At 46.3% G+C, this 27,884-nt stretch overlaps 1 protein-coding gene across 2 annotated transcripts in view; it reads right to left on the minus strand.

Annotated features, from left to right (window-relative positions):
- WIPF1 (WAS/WASL interacting protein family member 1) overlaps nucleotides 1-27,374 on the minus strand; it is a 112,393-nt gene extending 85,019 nt beyond the window's left edge. Inside the window, exon 1 of one of the 2 annotated variants that reach the window (XM_070580222.1) lies at nucleotides 27,237-27,374. The gene's annotated coding sequence lies outside the window, so the exon portion shown is untranslated. The remainder of the gene's footprint in view (nucleotides 1-27,236) is intronic. The other variant, XM_070580223.1, reaches the window with a different exon arrangement.
- Nucleotides 27,375-27,884: the final 510 nt, after the last annotated feature.

Below are 27,884 nucleotides of genomic sequence, written 5' to 3' on the forward strand. Positions count from 1 at the left end.
GCCCACCCCAATGGGATCCAATCTTGCCCCTCTTCTAGGGTTCCGCAATGGAGTGGATGAGACCACCACTGGTTGCCCAAGCCAACCTGAGGGTCACCCCCACCTCCTCCCTCTCAGTCATTCTCATAACCAATCAATCAATCATCAAGACTTGTAGATTCTACCTTCCAGTATCTCTGGACTCCACCCTTGAGCTCCATCCCCTTGGCCATCCAACACTCTCCCTTGCCTGGCCCCAGAACAGTTTCCTGGGGGTCTCCGGGCCCAGGTACCTCCATTCTCAGTCTGCTATAGCTGTGATCTCTCTGAAAGGCAAATCTGCTTAAAATCCTCTTCCTGTCATGACTGAGATCAAGTCTATCTTCTTAAAATGGCTTACCCAGCCCTCAGCGTGTGATGAGGCTCTTGCTTAACTCTTGGCCTTTTACTTTGCAAACTCTAGGTGCGACTTCTCCTCTCTTCTCATCAAACACACCTACGCCACTCTCTCTACGCTCTACTCTCTAGCCACACAAAACTTCTTTCAGTTTCATGGAAGGGCCTTGTTTTCTCTTTTTCTCCTGGCCTGGGAGGATGCCTTTCTTTTGCCAGCAACCCTCGTCACCCATCTCTACAGGATGAACTCGGCCCCATCCTTCCATGAAGTCCAGGCATGCTTCCAGGGCACCTAGCACTCCTCCCATCGCAGCACTCACCGCTCTGTATGGCAATTTTCTGATTCCTCATTTCCTGTGCTCCCCATAGACTGTAAACTCCATAAGGGCAGGAACTGTGCTTTGCTTGTTCACCACCGTATGCTCACTGCCTGGGACATGACATGCACTTGATAAGTATCATTTGATTGAAGAATGACTGTGGGTAGTCTGTCCCATTGGCGGCCTCCAATGAAGCATGCCTCCTGGTATTCGCACCTTGTATAGTCCCTTCCTCTTGATTGGGCTGTACCTGTGACTTGCTTTAACCAAAACTAAGCTGAAGAAGTGACACCCTGCTGGTTCTGAGCCTGAGCCTTTAGAAGGCCTGGCAGCTTCTGCTTTTGTGATCCTCATCACCAGGTAAGAAGTCCATATGGAAGGACCACTTGGAGAGTGAGAGGTCCTGACACTACATGGAGAAAAAGAGAAGCCCAGCCATCCCTGCTTCCCAGGTAACCGGCCATCTGAATGCAGCCCCAGTGTGACAGCAGAAGAGCTGCCCAGCTGAACCCAGCCTAGATGGCAGACTTGTAAGCAATTGTTGTTTTAAGCCACATAGTTTTGCGGTGGTCTGTTAAACAGCAACACGTAACTTTAATAAACTAAATATATAAATAAAAGCGAATAAGGAGCTATTTCACAGAATACATTTCATGAAAAGACAAGTCAATGTTTCTAACAGGCAGGTCCAAGAAAACAGCAACAGATTAAAAGGATATGGAGGAACTCATACCACCAGCTTCCATTTACAATACATCACAATTTTCCTCTGCCATTTTCTTTGGTTTTAAGACATTTTCCAATGAAAAGATTTTCCTACTAAAAAAAAAGGATTCCTGGTCTGACATTAAAGTTAAGGAGTCCAACCAAGGATGCAATGTGAACATTAACACACGAATGGAAACTAGCCCATGGCCAACCCATCCTGCTATTCCATTTCCTCTTATTCACCAGCAGTGCAGATCCACAGCTGTGGATGAGGGCATGCGGGCTGCTGTGTTCAGGGGGGACTGGAACATTGACGGGCTCTTGGCTTAGTTGGACTGGGTATCAAATGTTCAGTTCAGAGTGAAAAATCACTCAAAGAACAGAATGGCCAATTTTGACTAGCAGACTAAAATGACTGGTAGAAATAAACAGCTACCCTTGCTGCTAGCCCAGACATCCAATCAATTACACACACAAAAAACACACACACACACACACACACACACACACTATCCTGATGCCCCATGGAGACAGAAGACGCACACTGTTACATAATCCAGGATATGGCTAGATTCTTTTACAAACCCCACGTACATCTGCAGAATGAGAAGAAAGACTGCTGAATTTATAGTGGCTTGGTGGTTTGGATCGCTACTTCTGCTCTTTTGGAAAGAGAAAAGATCATTATATAAGAACTATGGCCTAAGCAAAGCATCTGTCTTTTGTAAAAATTAAAAAAAACCAGAATGTCAAAAATATTTTCTAACCATTTATATTGGATCAATGCTTTGAATTTTCTGAATGACCTCTTGTAGGTAAGATTATCAATGTCTTTTGTGGAATATATCATGTCTCTTAAAACTATTTTGAATAAATAAATCTTATGTGATTGAAATTAAAAGCAAAGAAGTGAATTTAGGAAAAATCTGGGGGCATGAATGTTTCACCTTTAGAAAGAGAAGGATCAGTTCCCAGTGTTTGCAGAGCTCCAGACACCAGGCAAGAGAAGCAGCACCTTCAGCATAAACGGCAACGTGCTCTCAGTTGGTGAGACTGAGCAAGAACCTCTTTTAAACGCTGTTGAGAGAGCAAACTCTAGACTTACAAAATGGGAAATATTTCCCATTGTTCTTTTTCTTCCCTAGGTAAGGGCGTTCTTTGACTAGATGCCACTCGGCTATTCCCAGGGACCCAGCAACTCCAGAGAATGGAACATTTGTTCTCTAACTTTTCTTCCTCTGTGGAGTAACTTCTGGTGGAGGCATGGGACTGTGCGTCGACTGTGGGGAGAGGACAGGATACACAGGCAGTGAAAATGAGCCAAGCACCCCATTTTTACCTTCCAGGGAAGAGAAAAGGGTGGCATAAGAGCAATAGGCTTTTGCAATGGAAGGAACCTGGGAGACTGTCTTGGTGAAGCCAGTCAGCGCAGACATAGGGACATGAAGGGGCACCCTCCCGTGTTCCAGTCACTAGGCTGGGCCTTTTCACATGATTTTATTTAGTGGGTATTTAATATGTGTTTATTGGGTGGGTGGATGAATGAGGGAGGCAGGCAAATCATATCCAGAAAGTATACATGATTCTTCACATGATTCAGAAAGGATCATGATTAATCATGATACATGATTAATGGGACAAGCGGGACTGGGATTCTAGCCCCTGGGGAACAGGGCGGAGAGGGTCATGACTGAGCCTCAGGGGTTAGGGGAGAGAAGGGAGAAGAAAGGAGACAATGCTCCTAGTGAAGTGGTCTTGCAGCTGACACAAGCCCCATGACGGTTTGACCAAGTGACTGAGAATCACAGTGACATTTATTAAATGCAACAACTTCATGTAGAACGAAATTGTGCAAAATCCTGTAAGCATCCTATATCCTCAAAATGGGCAAAACAGTGTGAGGCAGCTTGGAAAAGTGTAGGGTTATTCACACCGTGTTCTGTGGGGGCTGGGAGTTTCACGGAGCCCCTCACAGAGCACCTCATAAGGCAGGTACACCCCACCTTACCCAGAAAAGCTTTGCTTCTGTTTGAAAAAATGAGTTCTCTGCTTAAAAAACACAAATAAACTGAAAACTACTGGTGCAGCACCAAGACCACTGGATAAGGATCCTGCAGACAGGAATGTGATTTGCAGCCCCAGCACTAACTAGCTGTGTGTCCTCAGACGAGTCATTTTGTCTCCATGGGCTTCCAGTATCTGAAAGATGAAGCTAACACCCACCTTACACAGCCATTTTGAGGATCTGAGTTAAATTATGTGACAACACTTAGAAATTATTTCACAGATATGGGTTTTAGGAAACCTAAAAGGTAAATTTTTTTTTTTTTAATTTCTCAATAAGTCAACAGGTACTTTCAATGGAGACCATTTTCTGTCTCCTGTGTTTGTAGAGACAAAATCCATGGCTATCTCAGAGGAAAAGCATTATTTAAAGAAGATCCTTGGTGCTCAGCAGAATTTCACTAACACCCCAAAGCAGGCTAGATGAGGGGATCTTTCTGGCACTCTAGGATGTGGCAAATAACGCTGGTTGAAGAGCTGCTAAAATGACAGGAAATGGGGTAAAAACTCCAAGTTTCACATTTGTGGCTTCAAAGTGAGGATAGAGACCGTTGCTTCTGTGCAGAAGGCAGACAGAGGATCAGGGTTGTAGAACTGGAAGGGATTTCTAGACGATGAACCTCTATTTTACAGATGAGACAACTGAGAACTTGGGCTGAGAGGTAACTCACCCACGATTACACCAGCAACTGTGGGAGGCGACCTTACAGCCAGCACTCTCACACTGTAAGAAGTTTGACCAATGGCAGACTCCTAAAACCTAATTTCCCATCAATAACGTAACGTGTATAATTAGCTCAACATTCCCATAATCCACTTGAACACAGACCTCAGAAGGCATTCCAAGCAGTGGCATTTCTACCATGGCCTGGGGGTAGGGTGAACCACATCCTGGTTTGCCCAGGACAGTCCCCATTTATGCCTGTTGTCCCCGCATAATTATTAATAGTGCTCCCTTGCCTCTCACAAGTGTCTGGATTTGGATGGAAAATTATCAAGTACTCTTTGTGCTTTTCTGGGGGGAAGAGAGACACCCAGAGTAGAACTGCTCCCTGAGAGCTTGGTGTGCTGGTTTGGAACCGAGAGAGATGTGATAACTGTCTTCAAATATTTAGAGGTCTGTCCTACGTTAATAAAATTAGACCCTTCTGTGGCTGTGGGGATTAGAACATGGACCGCCACATGGAACCCACAGGGGTGGAATTCTTCATCAGTATAAAGAAGTGTACTCTAAATGGACTCCGGAGCCAGCCTGCCTGGCTTCAAATCCTGCATCTGCCATTTACTAGCAGCGTGACCTCAAGCAGGTTGCCTAACCTTTTTGTGCTTCAGTTTCTTCATTGGTCAAATAAGAATAATAAAAAGAGAGCCAGGGACATGGAGAGTGCTCTGTAAACATTTGTTCCTACTATTATTACTGACTGTTATTTGGCAGGCAGTGGACATTCCCAGAGTGGAGGTTTTCATACTCAGCCTAGAAAAGGATTGCTGGGTTCATCCTGGAGAGCACAGACAGCACTGGCTTAGCTGATGTTGGAGATGCCATCCTGACTCGGTGAACCTAACAGGTCTGCTCACTGCTTGAAGCAGAGTGTGTCCCCAGGGAGCATCCGGTGTTCCTGATGAGGGTTGCACTCCGGGCTGAGCAACCTGGAAAAGGACCTGGATCAGGACTGTCAGGGGTGGGAAGGAACAACCATTCTCACTGCATATGGCAGTAGAGTGTAGTGATTTAGACACGAGGGCATCAGACTGTCTGCTTTGAATTCTGGTTCAACCAAGTTCTAGTTGTGGACTCTGGACAAGTTACTTAACCTCTCTGTGCCTCAGTTTCCTTCACTGTAAAATGGGGATAACAACAGTGCCAATCTCACAGAGGAGTCGGTGTGATACATGTAAAGCCCGGCATAGAGCAAGTGCCTGATAAATACTGTTACTTTGATGACGGCACCCATCACTGAAGCTTACAGTTGGACAGCACCTGAACGCAGGCTGGAACTGAAGGCAGGAGAGGCGAGGGGGCTGTCCAGTCTCACAGCCTGGGAAGCACCTGCTCTCTTCTCTGCCTTGTGCTGTAGTTCAGCTCGGGCAAACTGACTCATTCTTTGAAGGCCCAGGCATGGCTGATCAGTTAGTGCTGGGGCCGCAGAAGTGACAGAGCTGAACTCAGGCAGCCAGAACAGGCAGGCAGAGCTGGGGGCAATCTGACTGAAGAGCAGGTGTGAGCTGGGGCGTGAGGCCTGAGCTCAGAGCTGGGTGGAGACGGGATGGAAGAAAGAGTGATTTTATTAAAACATACATCAGATGATATCACTCCACTGGCTAAAACCTTATTAAAGTCCTTACAGACCTGGTCCTGGCCTGCACCTCCCCTCCCCTCTCCCTTTCTTTTCATGGGACTTGTCCAGCTTGTTCTCACCTCAGGGCCCTTGCATTTGATGTTCCCTTTGCCTGATGCACGCTTCTCCCCAGATATTCATTTCTGGCCTTTGTCATTCATATCTCAATTCGCCTAAGTTTTCCTTGAGAGCTGTATCTCAATTGGTATCCATATCATTCATCCCATCATCCTATCAACTTTTTCCAGAGCCCTTATCACTACCTTAATTTATCTAAGTAATTATCTGTTTGCCGTTTCTCCCTAAAGAATGTAAACTCCAGAGACAGGGACCTTGCTTTAGCAAGCCTCGCTAGCGAGCACTTAACATACGTTTGGTGAGTGAATAGACGAAGCAAAAGCAGGGTGCAGAGGAGTGAGGAGGTTGGAGGGTGACCACCGTGCAGAGGCAGAGTCACCTCCACCAGTCAGGGGGAGCCTGGTGTCTGGGCAGGTGTGGCTGTGGCTGCATTAGAGCCCAGAGGCAGGATATGATGCCTCTGGAGGGAGAGGAAGAAGAGTCCTGGAGGGAAAGAACAAAGTGAATGGTCTTCCTTCACCTTCTCAGCAGAGCAGGCAGCTGCATCCCCCGGCCGGCGCAGAACACCGAAGCTGGCCCCAGGTTAACACTCTGCCCATCTGTAGCAGGAACAGGCCTGCACTCAGGGACTCTTCCCCTGGATTGGCGTTTCAGACTGTTGGCACCTAGCGGACAGGCAGCAGGTTGGCAGAACTATCTTTGACCAGCGCTGAAGAGAATCTAGCACAGAGTCCTACAGAGATGGGGCTTCAGACAAACATTCCTGACTACGCTTCTACAGAGTGGCAAAGTTCAGCTGCTTTAAAACAGGCAAGAAACCCATCGGGGGAAATCTATGTATGGAATTATGAGCATATTCGTAGCCAAGCAGGCTAATCTGAGCGTCCTGAAATAGGGCAACCAGACATGTGAGGCTCCGATAAGTGTGTCTATCTTCATGCCACACTTGATTTCTAGCCCTCCAGGACAGCAGCCCCGGATGAGGCAAACCAGAGCCGTAAACACGTGCTCTCTGAAGGGAAGAACAGGGCCGCTCGGACCAGCAGGCTCTGCACGGAGACCCGGCGACAAATCAAAAAAGGATGTGGCCCCTGCTAAGAGTCTTTCGGCATTTATCAGACTACTGTCTTGATTTTGAGAGATTTTTCCAGAAAGTATTTGGGAGGGAAACCCCAGATCTTTATGAGAACACTGACGCAAAAGCTTTAACAAGTGTTGGTAAAACATTCAGATCCCTAATTACTCAGACTTCATTTCTAGGAAGCATATCTCTGCTTTACAAATTAATTTTTAAGTTTTAACATCGGTAGAACAGGCAGCAGAGAAATGAGAGACAGACTGAAAGGGGAACAAATAGCGCTTCTCCATAAACACGTCCTTTTGGGTAATCTCCTTTCCCAAAAGTCAAGGTCAGGAGTGAAGAGAGAGAGGGAGGGAAATAAGGTCCTTAGGACCATTGAGGGGACCAGGGCCACACATGAGGCTTTGTGAATAAGGTCGCGCCCTAGAAAAAGTTACTCTCCTGATGTGAATTTAGGAGTAAATGCCCCAGTGCCTCCAGTTTACACTCAGCCGCCACCAAAACCCCCAGGAGTTCAGAAGAGGAACGTCAGGAAAGGGTTTCCTTGGCAGAGAAGGAACTAATAAAACATTTTCCCCTTCAAAGCTCTCAGCTAATGTTTCCCAATTCAACTTTACAAAGAACCTTAAAATGAGGACTATTAATGGCTGCCTTCAACGGACCAGAAAGAAAGATTACAATAAATGTGGGAACCAAACTCAGGAATTCATGCTCCTCCCCAGCCTTAAAGCTTCCTGGGGAGAAAGGCAAAGTGGCCTTTGGCCTCAGGAGAGAGGCAGCGAGTTTTGTTTTTATCAGGATTTTATCTGTGAATTACCCCAAACCCACCAGCACACCCCTGACATAGGCTGGAAAGACAAATTTCAGGGGCAATTCCAGATATACCTTCTTACAGAGGTAAGAAAAAAACATGCAGTTTTTCTTCTTTTTCCACTTTCCACCACCGAGCTCCTCTGTTTCGGTTGAGCTCAGCAGCACAGCACAAGTGCCTTGGATAATCTAGAAATTGCTTCCATATGTGGGCACAGGAAAGAATGTACTCATTGGCTGCCTGAGAAGGAAGCTCTGAGCAGCCTCGCTTTCCTGCCAGAAAACATTTCTCAGGCTGAAGAGGGCCACGGGGTGTTTGAGCTGAAGGAGACCAAAGAGAGCATCTCCTTACCCTCCCCAATTTACAGATGGGGAAACTGAGGCCCAAGGTCACCCAGACAGTGACAGAGCTGGAGCTCCCTGCCTGCCTTTCTTATTTTGAATGCTCTTTTGCACTTAGATTTCATCTTATCCAAGAGTGTTCTTTATCTTAAACAGCTGCAAATAACCAAGCAATTTGTTAAACACAGCTAGGTAGACCTGCATCCTGTGAGGGCCCTCACATACCCATGCCCCAGAGCCGAAGGGTTACCTACTCTTTGTGGCTGGATCCCAAGGGATGTTTTGAAGAATGTAAATTATCCTGAGTTCCCAGTCATCTTTAGCTGTTTACTCTGGGGTTGGGCCATGTAAACTTGAACCATGTCTAAAATGGACACCAATCATCTTGAGGTTAAATTTGTCCACTTTCAAGGGCGTCTCCTTAGTATAAGCTCTTCAAGGGACATGCCCTTCTCTTTGGAGGGAAACCATCCTATCTGAGTATTTTTCTCAAGTCACGTATTGTCTTTCCCTCTCCTCTCTGCACACCCTGCTTCCCTGATTATTCCCTGCCCTCCCACCCTCCTCCCAGAGCTGCTGGAAAGAAGGATCTGTAGCTAATTTAGTGGAGCAGCAGGATGGCAAGTTGGGGTCTGGGCTGACAGGCCTAGGTGCTGAAGGCCAGTGCTTGGGGCCAGACGCTTACAGGAAACCCAGCTCAGAGGGTGCAAAGGGGCTCCCTCCACTCTCTGCACTGGGACCCACGCCAAGGTCTCCGCAGCCCCTGGAGCACTTCTCAGCCTCAATGCCCCGTCAGTGCTGGGTTGGCCCAGAACTTGAAACAAAGACTCCATTTAGGATCCAACAGAGAGTGGTCTGCAAGCACCCTCCTCCCTCCAGAAATCCCCCACAGAGAAACTTGGTGATTTAAGCCTGAATCACATCATCTTGAACTGCCCGACCTGGGCGGGCAAACTTGGCGCAGGTTCAAATGTGCAGGGGTCAAAAGTCAGAGTCCACTCTCCTGTGTCCCCTGGGTGCCAGGGTCGGCTCGCCCCTCACCACTGGGACTGCTCACTCCAAGCCCAGAACCAAGGTGCGCTCCGAAGGAAACTCACAAACCCCGAGTTCGAAAGGCCTCCTCTTTAGCCGTTCTGTTCTATAACCCAAACTTTTTGGGGTCCTTCTTATCTGTCCTATCCCATCATAAGCTACATTATGAATCAAGTGAGTTAAAGTACCCTTCAAATAATGTTTTATTAACACTACCATAGATAATTAGGAGTATTACTAGTCTGGTTGCAAGTATTAATTAGACAACATGGTCTTTCGATAAATATGTATTGAAAACCTGCTATATATGAGACACAGAACAAGGGAGATAACACTGAACATGTACCTAATAACATGGCTTGTCCTTTTAGGGAACTCAGAATGGAGGGGCCTCAGGTTCCCTGCGTCATGCTGTTCATGCTTCCACCTCACCATAAACTGTATTGGAGGGTAATTATTACCCACTCATTCGACTATGAGCACCCTTGCACTTTGAGCAGAGTCTGCATCTTCTTTGTGCCAGGACAATGCACCACAGACATGCAAACGTTTTCTGTACGAGCAGAATTAAAACTCAGCCTCCTATGCGCTCCATCAACCATCGCCTCCTCTCCGTTCCTTGGTCCTCCATCGCCATCACCACCTCACCAACCTTTAGCAATTGGAAGAATGAGGAAACTCTCTTCTAGAACCATGAAGCCGGTGTTACTGGATCTCCTTCTGCAGAAATCTGCCAGAGCTACAATGAGACTGGTTTTCACGCCTGTCACATTTCTCTTTAAATCAGTGTTTTTCAAACTGCAGGCTGCTGCCCATTCTCTGGCAGTCAAATTAATTTAGTAGGTTTCAATTAGCTTTTTTTTTTTAGAATACAATAGAAAATATATCGTATTTGGTAAGAATGGGAATTGTTTTATAAAACTGTGTTTCTATTATCTATCCATCTATCTGTCTATACTGGGTCTCGTTCAAAACACTGGTTTAGACACTGCTTCTTTATATAGTGCACCTACTATCCACAGAGAGATTCCTTTCCAAATATTGCCCAGATGCCATCTCCCCTTCACATCTGTCATTCAAGTGTAGGAACAGGGCTCTACTCTGAGCATGCTTCTTGTTGTTGTTTTTTAAACTCTAAACCACTTACAGCCTCTTAAATTTAAATTTTCTCTCTTACAGGGGCCGGCCCCTGACCGAGTGGTTAAGTTCGCATGCTCTGCTTCGGTGGCCCAGGGTTTCGCTGGTTCAGATCATGGGCGTGGACACGGCACCGCTCATCAGGCCATGCTGAGGTGGCGTCCCACATAGCACAACCAGAGGCACTCACAACTAGAATATACAACTATGCACTGGGGGGGATTTGGTGAGAAAAAGCAAAAAAAAAAAAAAAAAAAATTGGCAACAGTTGTTAGCTCAGGTGCCAATCTTGGGGAAAAAAAAATTTTCTCTCTTAAAAATATTTTTTCTCTGGGAAGAGTTGAAGGGACCCACCATGCTGTTTTCCCAGGCCCCAGAATCTACACAGTACAAGGTTCCTTGCCTGTGGTCTCTATATTAAGACTGAGTTTATTCGTGCAGTTCTGCCTTGCACCCTTCTGACGAACCTCATGGGGGAGAAAAGGAGGAACTCACTGGGTTGACTTATGCAACAGGGTTAGTTCCTGCCCTCTAGTTCCTCCAAGCAAGCAGGCCATTACTGGTTTCACGAGAGTTCATTAGTTTATGTTGAAGCAGGAACAGTAAGTTTAGGAGACAGTGGGGCCCATCTGCACCCCGCTGGTGCTTGCCCACAGCAGGCCCCTCCATACTCCTTGACCACTCAGGAGAGCCAGAAGCCACTTTCTGTACCATCCAGGCCTCAGGAGGTGGAAAAGCAGTAATGAGGCAGTAGCCTGCATGTGCCCAAGAGGCCTGGCATCACAGCAGGCTGGCGGATGCTGACACACCACATGGAAAGGCAGGAGGTACCACTCAAACTATCATTCTAATCAAGCGCAAGGCAGGGAGACCACAGACATGGGAATCAGAAACTTCTAAATCTGAATCCTAGCTCTGCCTCTGGTTTCTTACTTAATTCTAGAAGAGTTCAGGTCACATCCGAAAAACTGAGATGCTGTTGCCCTCTGACCAAGAACAACGACTAAGGATTTGACGTTGGAGAGCCCCCATGAGCTGGTAAGCAGTGCACCTCCCTTGAAAACCTTGTCAGATCAGATCGGGCTTAAGAATGGAACGGGCCTGTCTTATCTTCTGCTCTCCCGAGAGCTTTTCATTTAGTCCTTCTCCAGGCTTAAAAAGATGACCAGATAAACTGCCAGCACAGAAACCACCATGGAGGCTGACAGCACCGTGGGGCCTGAGGGAGGGAAAGAATAAAGCAGCCCCTACCCCTCGGTGGACCACAAAGGAGGGTACTGGTGGGGACTAGTGGTCGAGGTCTTTGCAAGAGAAGGCGCCTCGAGTTTCTTCTATGCCGTACAGGTTCAGTTCGCCCCAAGTGCTCCTCCCATGCATGGGATCACACAAGACCAGGGATGAGCTCAGCCCCAGGCCAATGATTACAGCCCCCTCTGGGTGCATTCTGAGGCAGGATAGCCGCGAGGTAAGGAACACAGCTTGGCACGCCCTTCCAGCCATAGGTTACTGTCTCTGATAAAGAGCTGACTTCCTCTCCATTCTTGCTTGTGGGGATCCCCAGGTCATTGTTCTACAGGTATCAAGGTTACCTGTCATGGTCCCTGTGAGTAGAAACATCCATTGGGCCCCTGTGGTTCTGAGCCCAGCCACGGGCAGTCCTGCCCAGATTGCTGGTGATGCACAGCTGCCTGGGGAGGCCTCTGCAGGCTGCCTGAGCCTCTCCCGGGAAGGGCTTAACCTTCTCCAGCCCAGCGGTCGAGCAAGAGCCCTGCAGCTTGCAGGCCTCTCTGACACCAAGGCCAATACGGCCAGAGCTCAGCTGAGGCCTGGCTGCCTGACAATGACTCTCAGCAGCAGAGTTTTAAGATACATTTGTCTTTATGGGAAGGAAGTGGCCATTTCCCTCTTCATCCCCCTCACTGAACTCTGCTATAAACTGAGCCGGTTTGATAGCCTTACCTCCAAAACAACCGACTCAAGCCAGATGTACTGGGGATAGATATGTGCTATCCTAACTGGAGCTTCTAGAAGGCCAAGGCTCAGCACTGCCAACTCCCCAGGAGCAGCTGCCATTTGAACACTCCTTGCCTTTTGCTCACTGGGCTTACTGTGTTTGTACCTAGAGGAGGTTTTCAGCTGCACCTCTCACATCTTTCAGGCAACTTTAACCTTGGTCTTGCCAGTAAAGAAACAGACTGTGCTACATTTCACCCGTAATTTAATGAGAAAATCATTTATGGAATATTTTATGCAATCTCGGGTAGGGAAAAGAGTATTTGACTGGAACTCAACAGGCCTGGGTTCTTGTCTCAACTCAGCGACCAACCAGCTATTGGCCTTGGGAAAGTCACCTAACTTCCCCGGGGTTCTGTTTCTTCACCTGCAAAATGGGAGGTTGGGCAAAATGATCTTCATCTTCACTTGGTTTCTCAGCGCTAACATTCTGGAATTTTATAAAAGGTTCTACATTTTATACTTGAGCATTATACTTTTTTCCCATCCGCTGAATGTAACTTACGTTATTCATTTATTCTTGAGAACACAATGTGGCCCTAGTCAAGGACACTAGTCCTAGATAGACAGCATTTGTGATGCTCTAGGAAGATTTTCTTCCTCATTAGAGACTGCTGAAGTCCTAGGGGGTCACTTAGAACGTATGTCTGTGATGGGTGTCAGGCGTTAAATCGGAAGACTCAGAGCAAAGTTCATCCTGGACCTGAAACACCACACAAAGAGCAGACCCTGTGCTGACGGATGAGCATGGGTCTTCATGGTTTCTGGCCATCCTTTTTGCAGTGTGTTGGTGACCCTAACCCAGAAGCAAGCAGCAAAATAGGAACAGAAAACCCAGGTTACTTCCCCAGAGCAGTGTATCAGTGGTCAGCCATCTGCTTGAAGAAAGCCGAGGCCACCCAGCTCCTTTACAAATGAATGTCCCTTTCTGAAGAGGCAGGGGGACATGGTGGTTCAGAGCAGGTTCTGAAGCTACACGGCCAAGTGAGCTGTGTGAACCTGGGCAAGGGGATTAACCGCAAATTCCTCGTCTGTAAATGAAGATAATAGTGCCGCCTCATAGGGCTGTTGTATGGATTCAAGAGTTAGTTCAGAGCACTTAGAACATTACCTGGAACAAACTAAGCAGTATCTATGTTAGATTCAATTATCATCATTACTTGGCCAAAAATGATTACTGGAAACCTGAAGAGGAATAATTCACTCCTGACTTCTGTGAGTTAGTATGAGAAGAGCAGGCATCCTCTTATTTCTGTTTCCTAATGAATTCTTTCTAAGGGCAGACCACAGCTTAGCCCAGCTCACCAAGTTTCCCTGTACTTCCACAGCTCCCACCCAGCACTCTCATCAGCACAGGGGCTTCTCCCCCCTGCAGAGGAAGTTTAGGATCCCAGTCCCTTCACTCCCTGCCACCCCATCCCAATACTGCGGTCTCTCCTTGCAGCCCAGAACCACCCGATTATTTTCCCTGCTGTCACTGCTGAGCTCTGCACTCTCGCCACCACCAGAAACCTCCTTCCTTTTCCTCTCCCCCTCCGCGCTGTTGGGGCCACAGCTGAATGGGAGTAGAGGGGAAGTTTCTACTAGGGCTCCATCCTTTTTTGGACATCTGGGTTGGAACTCAAAAAGCATTTTCTCCTAGTCACAACCTTATCTACAAATGGTAGTTGGGCTCTCTTGGGCACCAGTCCTAAGGTTCAGCTTCCCAGGCAGACACGTTGGTCTAACCTCTCTGTAAGGCAGAAAGCGGCATCATCTACTAGTGTTTCGGTCCAGGATCTTTCCATGCACAACTGGAGGCCCTGTAATGTTAGCACCAATCTCAAGAAGCAAGAGCAGTGCAGAGTTCCTTGGATGCCATCCAAGATGGTCTGCCTCTGAGCCAAAATAGCAACGTGTTGTTCCTCAGACCAAGAGTAAGAAACACAAGTTAAGAGACTCAACAAGCAACAGTCACAACCACCAACCAACGGTCACGGCAGAACTCCTAAGGCGAAGCCCCACAAGTGTATTTTTATCCACTCCCAGAAATCACCACCATCACAGTGAACATCCCCCAAAGCACACAATTACAGTCACCTGCATGGGGTGTTTTGTCTGAGACTGTACCAAGAACACATTAGGGAGCAATGACTCTGCCTACCAAGAAGCTGAAAAGGCTGATGCATATAAAACTACAGCAATACATGGACTGTCCCAATGAAGTTTAGAATTGGGGCTTCCTGGTTATATCTGAAGTGCTCCTTCAAAGGGGTAAGCCAATGATGTACGTGAGCACGTGTGTGTGTATGTACACACATGTATGTGTGTGGTAGATGGTGAGGACAAGTGGTTTCAGGGTTGTGACCATGTGTGCACAAATACAGAATAAGAGTGAATATCATGGATGAGTGTATGCATATACTGAGGTAGTGTGATTTTTCATTGGATATAAACAAAACAAGATCTGCCAGGCATACCTGGACAGCATCTGGCTCAAACCCCATTCCCACAGATAACATTACAAAGAAAATCTCAGGGTAATAGCTGATGTTCTTTCTTTAACAAATACACAATGAGATTCAAGAATAAATTAAGCACTTGATAAGTTTGCTGAAATATTTGATCTTTATGTATTATATATAACACACATACACTATTTTAGCTAAATGAGAAATGTAATAGACATATATTTCTCTCCTTTATCAAAAACTTAGTCAAAGACAGGCAAAGTAGGTGCCGGCCCTGTGGTCAAGTGGTAAAGTTCGCATGCCATGCTTCGGCGGCCCAGGGTTTCACCGGTTCAGATCCTGGGGGCAGACCTGGCACAACTCATCAAGCCATGCTGAGGCGGCATCCCAAATAGCAGAACTAGAAGGACCTACAACTAGAATATACAACTATGTACTGGGCGGATTTGGGAGAAGAAGAAAAAAAAAAACAGGCAAAGTAAAATTTCAGACTTATCAGGTCTCTGACTAGTGAGTTAAAATGCTAACAATTGCATTGTTGAGACAGTGCCTTCTTTGGAGAAGTTAAGTCTGCCCGGTCTCAGGCAATCCAGACATCCTCTCCTCAATCTTCTCCCCATTCCTACAAATTTCTCTACACTATTTTTGCATAGTGTTTTATTGTCAAGGTCATATGACTACTAGGCCCAAAGCTGGGATGAGAACACAGGTGTTGAACTCCTGGCCGACTGCTCTTTTCATTTTACCACTCCACCGTCAGCAGAGGATTCAATGCAAAAGGAATGAACTCAATGAGCTAGTTGATATCAGGTCTTAAACTGGAAGTGACTTAATTTTCAAGAGTCTATACTGGCTCTGAGGATTGATGGATATCCAAAACTAGGGGCAGATTGAAAGTGAAGGTAGGGCAGAGGGGACATATGCCCTCAGGCATCAGCATATTGGGGCCGCAAGAAGATGTGAGTGTTTGCAAATTCTAGTGCCCAAACTATGGTGTACAGCAAGAGAAAAGGTGGTAATTCCCCCTGGGCACTATTTTCCCTCACTATGCCACTCACTACCTAAAACCTACCGCCGCCCCCTACCAAGGTTAGCTCCACATCACGCCAGCCAGGCACTCAGAATCTGATTCAGCCATAGGACTCTGGGTAGTTGGGGCCTGGGGACTTCTGGCCTTGACAATAACCTGTGGGGTTTTTTTTGTGTGTGTGTGGAAGATTAGCCCTGAGCTAACTACTGCCAATCTTTCTCTTTTTGCTGAGGAAGACTGGCCCTGAGCTAACATCCATGCTCATCTTCCTCTATTTTACACATGGGACGCCTACCACAGCATGGCTTTTGCCAAGTGGTGCCATGTCCGCACCCAGGATCCAAACCAGAGAACCCCAGGCCGCTGAGAAGCGGAACGTGCGAACTTAACCGCTGAGCCACCGGGCCAGTCCCTGACCTGTGTTTTTAAGTGGTAGAGAGTTCAGGGTCCCTCAGGAGCGGGCCACACATGGAGATTCAGGGCCCAAAGATTTTTCTGTTCTCATCAGCCCTCCCAAATACTGCCCTGAAGTCTCCACGTTAGCAGCGTATGAACAGGGCTGCATTCTGCGAACTCACTCGGCTCCCGTGCACCTCCGGGCTTCTGCACAAGGACACATCCTTCTGAGGCTACGTTATGTCAGGACTTCAGCCTCAGTCTCGCCTGGGAAATTGTGTCTTCTCCTTGATTTAGCGCAGCTCCCTCTAGACAGACACGTCAGTTTGCCTGTCTAGCCTGTGGCGTTTTCCCAGCGTGAGGCCCTTGGCTGGTTTCAGCCCTTGCAGTTTGGAGACCGCTCAAACTTATCTTTCAGGGGATACTGATCTGGACAGTTCAGCCTCATTCAGGAGACCCAACCCTTAGAGGGTACAACTCTGATGTGTGCTTTTTTAAACAAGACGTCCCTTTATGAAGCTTCTTAGCCTTTAAAACACTAACATTTAAAAGAGAGTAATACTTTATTATGGCAGCTATCAAGGACTCATAGCGTTTCTTAATTTTCAGTTCCAACTTCTACTGCCCAGACACAATCTTTTTGCCATCTGTGTCAGGTTAGTTACAAAGCACTGTTATTATTCTGGGCTACACAACGTTGGCCCGACCTACCCGAATACGAGAAATTTTGCTGATTGATTTAGTTATTCTGTTCATATAAACGAATCCAGTTGTACAGCTGTTTCTGATTAGCCAACGTACTGCTGGAGTTATACACAAATAATTTTATAATGAACTCAGCAACTACAAGGACAGGAGATGTGGGATCTAGTCTCACCTCCCGGAAAAACAAGCAGGAGCGAGAAGGGCAGGGGCTTTCAAACTGCGCTCCAGGTTTAAATTCCTATCTGCCGTGATTCACCTTTTCCTCTTGCTGTAACTCAGCATAACTTATAACGAATGCTCTCAAAGCACCTTTGTCTTCAGACTTCTGGATTCAAGACGGAAACCCAGTGAGCTCTGCAAGCTTAAAACTCCTTTAAAATTTCCCATCCCATCTATAAGTTTCTGTTTTTCCCATTAAAACATTTATATTTCCTAAGACAATTTCTTAAATAACATACTTTTAGAAGGATAAAATTAGAATTGAAAGGTCTATATTTACTTTATCATAAATAGAAGTCAAGTGTTTTGTTGCATTTCAATACAGAACAATTAAGCTTGGTGAGCGAGGCTCAAGTTTTCCTTCTCTAGTTCTGAAGACAGATCATAAGCACATGAGTAAATTAACAAAAAGACAGGGCATGAATAATTCAAAAAAAACAAAAACAAAAAAAGGTAAAGATAGTGACAAGTGTTCCCTAAAGAAATCATTTGAAAGAAAACAGGAAAAAGAGATTAGAAAGTTTATACTTCTAAAATGAATTATGCTGGCAAGGATGTAGGGAAACAGACATTTTCAAATAGTGTTAGTGGGACTGTGAGTAATTACAACTTTTGGAATGTAATACCACTTTGGGACTCTGACAGACAGAAATAAAAGCTTCTGTATGTTAGCACGTTTGGGCTCACACACAGATGTTCAGAGAACTGCTGTGGTACCACAAAACTTGAAACGAACTCAATGGTTAAATAATGGAACATTAAGCAGCCATGATATGAATGAGTTTTTTAATTTGGAGAGAAAGTCTATGATGTTTTGTTATGTTAAAAAATCGCACTCCGCTGCAGGCGGCCCAGTGCTTCGTCGGTTCGAATCCTGGGCGTGGACATGGCACTGCTCATCAAACCATGCTGAGGCGGCGTCCCACATGCCACAACTAGAAGGACTCACAACGAAGAATATACAACTATGTACCGGGGGACTTTGGAAAGAAAAAGGGAAAAAATAAAATCTTTAAGAAAAAAAAAATCTTGTGGATATCAAAAAGGTATCTGCACCCCTATGTTTACTGTCTCATTATTCACAATACCCAAGATATGGAAACATTCTAAGTGTGCATCAACGGACAAATGGATAAAGAAGATATAGTATTATACAATGGAATACTATTCAGCCAAGAGAGAGAAGGAAGTCCTGCCATTTGCAGCAACATGGATGGTCCTTGAGGGCATTATGCTAAGCGAAATAAGTCAGAAAAAGACAAACGCTGTATGATCTCACTTATATGTGGAATCTCAAAAAGTCAAACTCATAGAAACAGAGGAGAGCAGTGGTTACCAGGGCTAGAGGGTGGGGGAACTGAGGACATGTAAGTCAAAGGGTCTAAACTGGCAGCCAGAAGATGAGTAAGTTCTAGGGGTCGAACGCACAGCATCGTGATTATAGTTAATAATAATGTATTACAGACTTGAAAGTTACTAAGAGACTAGATCTTAAATGTTCTCACCACAAAAAGAAATGATACTTATGTGACATGATGGAGGTGTTAGCTGAGGCTATGGTGGCAATCATCCTGCAACATACAACTGCATCACATGAACATGTTGTTGTACACCTTAAACTTACACAATGTTACACATCAATTGTTATCTCAATTAAAAAAACCTTGTAGCCTAACATATTTAATGTCTCTTTTTTTTTTTTTTTTGAGGAAGATTAGCCCTGAGCTAACTGCTGCCAATCCTCCTCTTTTTGCTGAGGAAGACTCGCCCTGAGCTAACAATCTTCCCATCTTCCTCTACTTTATACGTGGGACACCTACCACAGCATGGCTTTTGCCAAGCAGTGCCATGTCCGCACCCGGGATGTGAACCAGCGAACCCCGTGCTGCTGAGCAGCAGAACATGTGAACTTAACTGCTGCGCCACCAGGCCAGCTCCTAATGCTTCTATTTTTAATAGAAAAAACTATACATGTGCATATATATTTGTATATAGTTACATACACAAAAAGGACACTGAGAAAGGGCATATCCTGAACCGATAATATTGATTACCTTGAGGGGTTGGAATTTGAGAGAGAGAGAGAAATTAACTTTTTCTTTATATACTTCTCCCTGTTTTGTCTTATTTATATCAAGTGCATAATACTTTTGTAATCTGAACAAAGTAAAAACTACAATGAAATTTTTAAAAAGTGACAGAATCACAGTTTCAGCAAAGACTGAGTTACAAAGACTGAGCTCCTGGCCTGGTGGTTAACAAAAACCTCTTCCCAGCTCTAAGAGACATTTCATCATAGCAAAGTAGAGACGGTAAATACAAAACTTCTGTACAGAAAGGAATTTTATGGTTAAAATAACATAATACTTTAACCAACTGCGAATTTTTTTCTCTTTTATTTCTCCCAATTCCTCATCAAAAAGAAGAGATGAAGCGGGGAGGGATAGTGACGTTTAATTAATGAAGTTCTAGTTCCCACATCTTGCAAAGTACCACTCAAAGTAAGCCCCGGTTTTAACAATGATCTAATTTTTGAATTCGTCTCAAATGAAATGTAAGTTTTTTTTGTTTTGGGGCTTTTTTTTTTAACAGTGCTAAAACTCTAGGGAAGAAAACAGTGTGGAATTTTACTGACAAAACCTGCGATTATTTAAACTGATGCCCTGGGTTATTTCTTAAACCATGCGTGGCAATCAGATTCTGGCTCTAATGGATAAGAATAGGCTTTGCTCAAAGCAAATTGCTTTACTACTTTTTAAAAAGGTTTTAAAAGGTCTTCAACTACTTTGCCTTTTTCTAGGCCCTCAAAAATCAAATTAGACATTTCTGTACCATCTGAAAACTTGCCTTAGTGTCTCTCAGCCTGCTTCTGGGACGTGGGTAAGATAACTGGCTTAGTCTTTTTTTCATTCTCCCTCCCACCTCCCTTCTCTCTCAACCCATCACTGTGGCCCTTCCTTGAAGTCCCTCCCCCAGCACATATGTGTCCTTCTTACAGGACACGGGCCTGTTCAAGAACAGCCCAGGTTTTCCCTCTTATACCTCAGGCCAATCTGACTGTCTCCATTATGAAAATATCCATCCCCATAGCACATGACTATTGTGGTTAAGACACCGATCTCACTGTTTACATTTTTAGAAAAAAATAGCTCGTGTACATGTTTTCTCAAGATCTTCTCCAAGGTCTGACAGTTCTCTGCTTTCACAATCTATTCTGCTGGTTGGGGGGGTGGGGGGGAGTCTCAGAGTTCCCTGAAATATTGTTTGATAACATGTTCAACATTTCAACATTGCACCCCTCTAAGATGTAGGCAGATTTTTCTCTTGGTCCCTCCCAGGCCTAAATTCTTCAGTCAATAGACATAATCTCCTGCATGTGTCTGGGCAAAAACACTTGGGAGGTTTCAGAAATGGGCTGGGGAGACACAGAAGTGGCTGAAAGCAAGAAATTCAATCAACTGCCCATTTGGTCTGTGGATGCCAACTAAATGACTCCATTTATTCTCTCACTGAATTGGTTGGTTGTTGGACTTGACTCAATGGATTGATTGTATGGACATCGTTAGCAAGAGCTAACAGGTGAGCTGATGGTCACTGACCTGGTAGTGTAAATTCTAATGGATGCTTGTGGACAACCAATAACATGCCAGTCATATATATAAACGACTATAGGGATGTGTATATATATCCTACAGCAGAATGCTACGCAGCTGTTAAAAAGAATATCGTAGCAATATGTCCAAGAAATACTAAAAATGTAAAGCAAGCAAAACGCAAACAATATCCATATGATGCAGTCTCAGATATGCGAGCAGGTGGGGCGGGGCGGAAGAGGGAGAAGAGGACAAATGTAACCAACTGTGTTTAGCTGTTATAATGAGGTCAGGTGTGCACATTACATATATTTAAAGTAATCAAGTATTGCTTGTGAGAGAAAAAATATATATATTTAAATAATATAAACATATATTGATATACATTTAAATACAGCATGTATTTTCTATGTAAGAAAAATAGAGAATATATAAAAATATACTTTTATTTTAAGTTGTAATTGACTTCACTAGCCCAGGAAACTATTTGGCTTTGAATTTTCCATTTTATCCACCATTTCCTTTCTCCCGTAGACACCTCTTACTTGAGAGAACTATTTATCCCCCCAGGACAATGGAATCTGTGGCAGTGTCAGGGGAGGCTCACGTCCTTGAATTTTGCTCAAATTTCTTTCTCAGATTGTGCATTGCCTCTTAGCCCAACAAAAAAGATGCAAAATCCATAGGCGAGAGAGTCGTATCCCTCACTTACGTGGAAGTGAAGCAGATATAGGTATCAGACCAGGAATTGTCATTTCTTAGGCTCTACAACAATAATTCCCTACTTTCCCACAAGAACTCAAAATTTCATTCCTTTATTATTAGGATCATTGTTACTGTTCAATTTGGAAGATATAAAAATAAACAGCATTTAAAGCTGTGTATATGAATAAAAAAGAATGTCATGGGGCTGGCCCGGTGGCACAGTGGTTAAGTTTGCACATCCTGCTTCGGTGGCCCGAGGTTCGCTGCTTCACATCCCGGGTGCGGACATGGCACTGCTTGGCAAGCCATGCTGTGGTAGGCGTCCCACATAGAAAGTAGAGGAAGATGGGCATGGATGTTAGCTCAGGGCCAGTCTTCCTCAGCAAAAAGAGGAGGATTGGCAGCAGATGTTAGCTCAGGGCTAATCATCCTCAAAAAAAAAAAAAAAAAGAATGTCACATTACACATATCAATCATGGTGAAGGATCACTCAGGATGAAATTTGTTTCTTAGCATCTTCAGAGACCAGAGACTCTGTAAAACATCAAGATCTGCTTTGCCTTCATGAAAAATTCACTTACCTCAAATCTTACAACGAGAGCAGCAGAAATAAACTGCCATTTAAAAACATTAATTGAGAACCTACTATATGAGAAGTTACTATTTGTGAGGGATTATAAAAATGATTTCTTTTAAAGAGTTTTTGCCTTGAAAGAATTTACAATAAAATGCAAGAGGAGAGACACGTATAAGTGCCTCCAATCCAGGACAGAGCAGATTCAGAGCCACAGGTAAGGCCTAAACAAACAGCTCTAGAAATTTACCAAGAAGAGGGAGGAATCAGCTCGTGGGGAAGACAGCATTTTGGCTCTTGTTAAGGAGCATGTTTTACAGTGTGAACCATGTTGATCAAAGCTACTAAACCAATGAAATTTGTAGGTGATTGTGTCTCCTGTCTCTTTTAGCCATATTCTCCTTTTATTGAGTATTAGCAAAGTCTATCACTTTTCTTCTCAACAAGTATTTGTGGCCAATTTGAAGAATCTATAGGATTTGACATCAAGTGACAAGAAGGAGCAGTGTGGAGAGAAGAAATGTTGCTGCAAAGACACATAGGCAGGAATGGAAAAGAATAGTTTGGCTGTAGCCCACTGCATAAAAAGAAGTGTAATACATGGCTGAAGGTGAGCTAAGGGTTAAAAGTGCAGAGTGTGAAATCAGACTGTCCCAGTTTTGACTACTAGCTCTGTCCCTACCTGTGTGACCTTGGGCAAGGTAGCTAACCTGTGTCAGCCTCAGCTTCTACATATCTGAGTAGAATCTACCTCACTGGGTTGTGTGACTATTAAATGATTCAATGAGATGACACACAGTAAGTGGTAATATGAAAGGAAAAAAGGAAAAGAAGGAGAGAGAGTGGAAGGAAGGAAGATAGAAAGAAAGGAAGGAGAGATTTTCAAAAGCCTGAGTTGTATCATAGAAAGCTTTGAAGAATTTGACTCACTTCATATAACTAAGAGATAAAAGGAAATTAAAAAGAAGAAATTGAGTTATACTAGAAAGATGGCTTATTAGAAGAGAAAAAATATATCCAAAGTAAGCAATGCCAAAATGCATGCTTGTATAACATTACAGCAACATGTTTTTACAATATGAACCATGTTCACTGAAGCTTCTAACTAATGAAAATTGTAGGTAATTGTGTGATCTGTTTATTTGAGCTATGTTCTTCTTTTATTGAGTATTAGCTAAGTCACTCATTATTTTTTTTTTTCTGGTGAGGAAGAGTGTTGCTGAGCCAACATCTGTGGCATTCTTCCTCTATTTTGTATGTGGGATGCTGCCACAGCATGGTTTCATGAGCGGTGTGTAGGTCTGTGTCTGGGATCTGAACCCGCGAACTCAGGGCTGCTGAAGCAGAGTGTGTGAACTTAACCCTACACCACCAGACCAGCCCCTTAGCTAAGTGAATTATTTTTGACTTCTCACAAGCATTTATGACTAATCTGAAGGCTGTCATAATGATCACGCTTCCCAGGAATCAGTCAAAGTTTCCTGACACACGGCCAGAAGAGAACACAAAAGCAGTGGCCCCTCTACCCGATGGACTTAGGTGCTACAGCTTGGCTTGGGGCACTCAGTCCAATCTACTGGTCACCCCCACATTCATATGACTCCACAACATGTTACTCTGGCACTTCCTGGTGCCAAAGGGCCAGGAAAGTACCCCATCTTGGCTTTCTCGCCCTTTATCTGGCCTGATAACCTCAGCAGAGTAGGCTCGATGGGGTAAGCAGACACCACAGGTTGGTAATCCCCCAAAACTGAGATGCTTCTGTGAGATTCCTCCCTCTCGGCTGTTAAGAGAATAGATGAGGTGACTGGTGTGAAATACTCACTAAACTACAGACAGCTAAAGGATTATTATATGTTAATTTATATAAAAAGCAGCTCCTATGTTTAAGCTCTTTTGATATTTCCATATGGAAAGAGGAACAGCAACAGTGCTTCGTACAAACAAATGCTGATAATGATAATAGCCGCCAAAGACCAAGCAGCAGCACCATCCTGGATAACCAGCCAGTGAGCCGCATCCATGACTTCATCGCCCCTCGTAACAAGTCTGTAGAAAGAAGTGGTTACTCTTCATTTTAAAGGTAAAGAAACAGAGGTCTCAGAACTTGGAAAAGATGGAGGTGGACTGGAAGCAAGATGCGTCCCACTTCCTGGCCCCTGCTTTAACCTTTAGAAGACTTTGGACGTGGTGGCATGTCAGCAGCACCTGGGGGCATTCAAAAAATAGATTCCCAGGCCTCACCCCAGACTTCCAGAACCAAGCCTTTATAAACTTGCAGTCACACCCATGGCTAAGGACCAGCAGACTTCAATACCAGTTAAAGCGTGTTAGGCAGAACAGCATTACTCAGCTAATTGAAGGTATTCTGGGGGCTTTGGTGAGCCTAGGGTTTTTATTATTCCAAAGTATACAAAAGGCAGTTAATTATTTTCACCTGACTGTAATCCCGACACGGGGAGGAACAATTGACAAATGCTAGGCTGGGCAATACAACAAGCTGAGGGAGGAAGTATTCCTTTGTCACAGGGAGGTGGAACCTGAACTGTTCTTCAACTGGAGCCACGAAGGTGGAATGCCATGCGACTGTGCTTATTAATTTTTCTAGGGCTGGCACACAGGAGACACTTAAGGAATATTTGTTAAACAGACAAATGAATGAAGGCCTGACTCCCTCCAGCTGGAAGTAATTTCACTCTCCTCTAAACTCCCTGTATTTGATCTGTACCTTTTTTTACCTTATTTACCACAGGCCTTGCAGTCCTGCTGTTTGAAACCGTGTCTCATCTCTACCAGAACTAAGCGTTCAGGGGAAAACTCCAACTCCTTCTGAGCTAGGTCTACCCCCTCCACCCCCAGCACAGGGCACAGCAGCGAGCCCAACAGGGACCCTCAATGGTGAATGAGTATCTGGCTTGATTCCAACTGCGGCCTGACTCACATACGTGGGTCCTGGCCATTCCCAGGGCAGAAGCCTACAAACCCTCCCGCACCATGGCATAACTGTGGATTGCTGAGACACAGAGGCAGAGGTACCTCCGTATGGGAATCAGTAGGAACCTGGGCTACTTCACTGGAAGCAAGGCTTCAGGCAGACCACAGGTCTGGGGTGTATAATCCCCAACAGCAGATACTTAAAAATGAAGGGGGTGTAGCAACAAATAAAAGGCACTTTTGTTTAGTTTTGTTCTCCTGGTGGGCACTGTAGAAACCATATATGTTCCCAAAATGACAACCAGTTAGGAGCACCCTCAAACATCAAAGACAGTGACACAGACCCAGTGACAAACACTCCTCACAAAAGGGGGCTCCTCCCTGGCTAGAGCACCAAAACACTGTAGCTCTTTATCACTCTTGTGTCTTTGTGCGACACACTGCATGGTGTCTGGGTGGCCCTCTAATGCCTCATGCCATGACATGAGGCTTTTTGCTGTTTCACACTCCATCATCCCACTTGACAGGCCAAAGGGCACCAGAAGGTGGCTGAACACACAGTAGACACGTAATTGGTGAAATGAATAAACAAATGAAAGAAGGCATGACTCTCTCCAGCTGGAAGTAACCCATTGTCTCTAAATGTCCCAGAATTTGATCTTACCTTGCTTACAAATCCATTTGCTCTATGTGACACAAACCTAAGTTTATGTGCTTCGCAGGAAGCGAAAGTCATGGCAGAGGTTGGGAAGGTCCCAAGGAAGAAGATGATGCTATTAAACTGTTTTAATAACATCTGCAGAGTTTAATTTGCACAGTTCCATTCAACAGATAACGGAGTCCAGGAGGTGGCTGCAGATTTGGTCCCTGAGAAACTCAACCTTGTGGGAATTACAGGCAGGTAAAGACAGACAGCAGAGCAGAAGTCAGTGTTTTGAGCACTGTCAAGAGGGAGTGAGAAGCAAAAGGCTGATGGCCTATTTGGGGTTCTCTCATCTCAAGAAGTCAAAAGGTGATTTACAAACTGAAATAGAAAATGTCCCGGAGTTATCTTATCCGCAATAGAAAAAGGCATTTTTGAGGAGGAAAACCATGCCAACGACTCAAAATGAAGCTACAGTACTGTTCTGAATTGCCTTGAGAAACTGGCAAAAGAAAACCCACTCAGGGCGGGACTCTATCCTGAGGCTCCGCGGCTGCACAGCCTGCAATCTGGGGTTACATGCGGCCAGCGATTGAGGGTGGGGTCTAGCGACTATCCAAGGGACAATACTGACATGCAATTTTCAGAGAAAGGGAGCAAGTCCACCCAGTCACTGCTGACAACTCGAGAGGCTTCTCGGAGAACTGAGATAAGGCCAGCAGCCCCTGGCCCAGGAAGAAGTATTCCTCCTAGATTACGCAGCACCAGAAGACCAAACCAGGCTCGGCTCCTCACCCAGACACGCCCTTTGTTAATCTCAGAGAGTCCAAAGTCTAACCAACAACTGAAGATTTGGGTAGCCCCGATTGGGTCCGCTGGTTTTTCTTACACTTGCAACTTTCTTTAACTGCACTTTTTTTTTTTTTTTTAAAGAAAAAGATGTTAATTGAAAAAGGCTCGGGGAGTGAGACTGAAGTGAAGGTGTCCGGAAAGTTCGGGAGAGCCCCCCGCCCCCCCACCCGGGGCGGTGGGCAGCGCAGACGGCGACTGGAAGGGCCTCTAAGGTCAACGCAAACCCAGCGCGCGCGTCTACACCCGACAGAGAGCAGCAGCAGTGTGGGGCTCCCCGCCCGAGGCTAGTTAGGGAAGCCGAATTGCGGGATGGGCTCGATTCCCTCAGCGAAGAAGGCGAGGCGGTTCCAGCGCGCGATCTGGCCCGGGGATGCCAGAAAGTCCATCGGCCAGAGCTGGGGATGCAGCTGCGGCCCGGGGGCATCCTCGCGAAGCCCCTGCAGCGGGGAACTGCGGCGGGAGCAGTCCCGAGCCCCTCGGGCGGCCCCGGGGTCGGCGGAGCCCAGGAACGCACCCGGCTCGGGAGGAGCCCGCGTCGGGAGCCCCGCCGTCCGCGGCTCCCTCTTCCCCTGCGCATCGGCCGGACCCGCAGGTCGCGCGGGCCATGGGGCCCCGAGCTGCGCCCCTCCCGAGGCCGCGCGCCCGGACATCCCCCGCCGCGCCCGCCCGTGGCCCCCGCCCCGCGCCCACGCGGTGCCAAGGGCGCTTCCGAGCCCCGCCGTCGAGCCCGGCCCCTCCCTGGCGTCCCGGGCGGCCGCGGGGGGTCTCCAGGGGCCCTGCCCGGAGACCCCGGATCCCGGGGGCGCCCAGCCCGGCGGCGGCAGCCGGTCCCTTACCGCGCAGCGGCTCCGGGCGGCTCCAGGGCCCCGCGGCGCGCCGGGCATTTTTGGGGAAACTTCTCCCTGGTCCGGAGGGCTGAGCCGGCCGGGCAGGAAAAGCGCTCCGCGCCGGGAGGCTGCGACCATCCGGGAACTTCGCAGAGATGTAAACCCTCCCCCTCGGCTCCCTGGCCCCCCCGCGGCCCCGCCACATGTGGACGCGCCGCGAGGCCGCCGCCGGCCCTGCGCCCTCTCCGCCGGGCGCCGCGCCCGCCCGGCCCGCTCCTGAGGCTCTGCGCCCCCCTGCCTCGGGGCCTCCAGAGGAGCGGGGCGCGGTGGCGTGGGTAGCAGGCTGGGGATCGTGTGTTCCCCCGTTCCCTTCCCCACTGCAGAGAGGGGACGCGGCCGTGGGGTCCAGGACAAGCATTTGCAGAGGAGCGGGAACTGGAAGCGTGTCCATCCAAGGGCCCTTTCCCGCAGACTGCGTCCTCTCCAGCCTCCCGCTGCTGGGGCTCCCCTCCCCCTCCCCGAAGGCAAGCTTTTTCCCATAGCCTTTTCCTCTGTTCTCAAAAGAGAAGGTCCAGGTTTGAGATGCCTTAAATTCATATTTTAAAATTGAGTTTTAAAATGGAGTGAAACCCACAGATCCCCAAGGTCCACACGCAT

This window comes from Equus przewalskii, chromosome 17 (assembly GCF_037783145.1).
Source record: "Equus przewalskii isolate Varuska chromosome 17, EquPr2, whole genome shotgun sequence".
Taxonomy (NCBI): domain Eukaryota; kingdom Metazoa; phylum Chordata; class Mammalia; order Perissodactyla; family Equidae; genus Equus; species Equus przewalskii.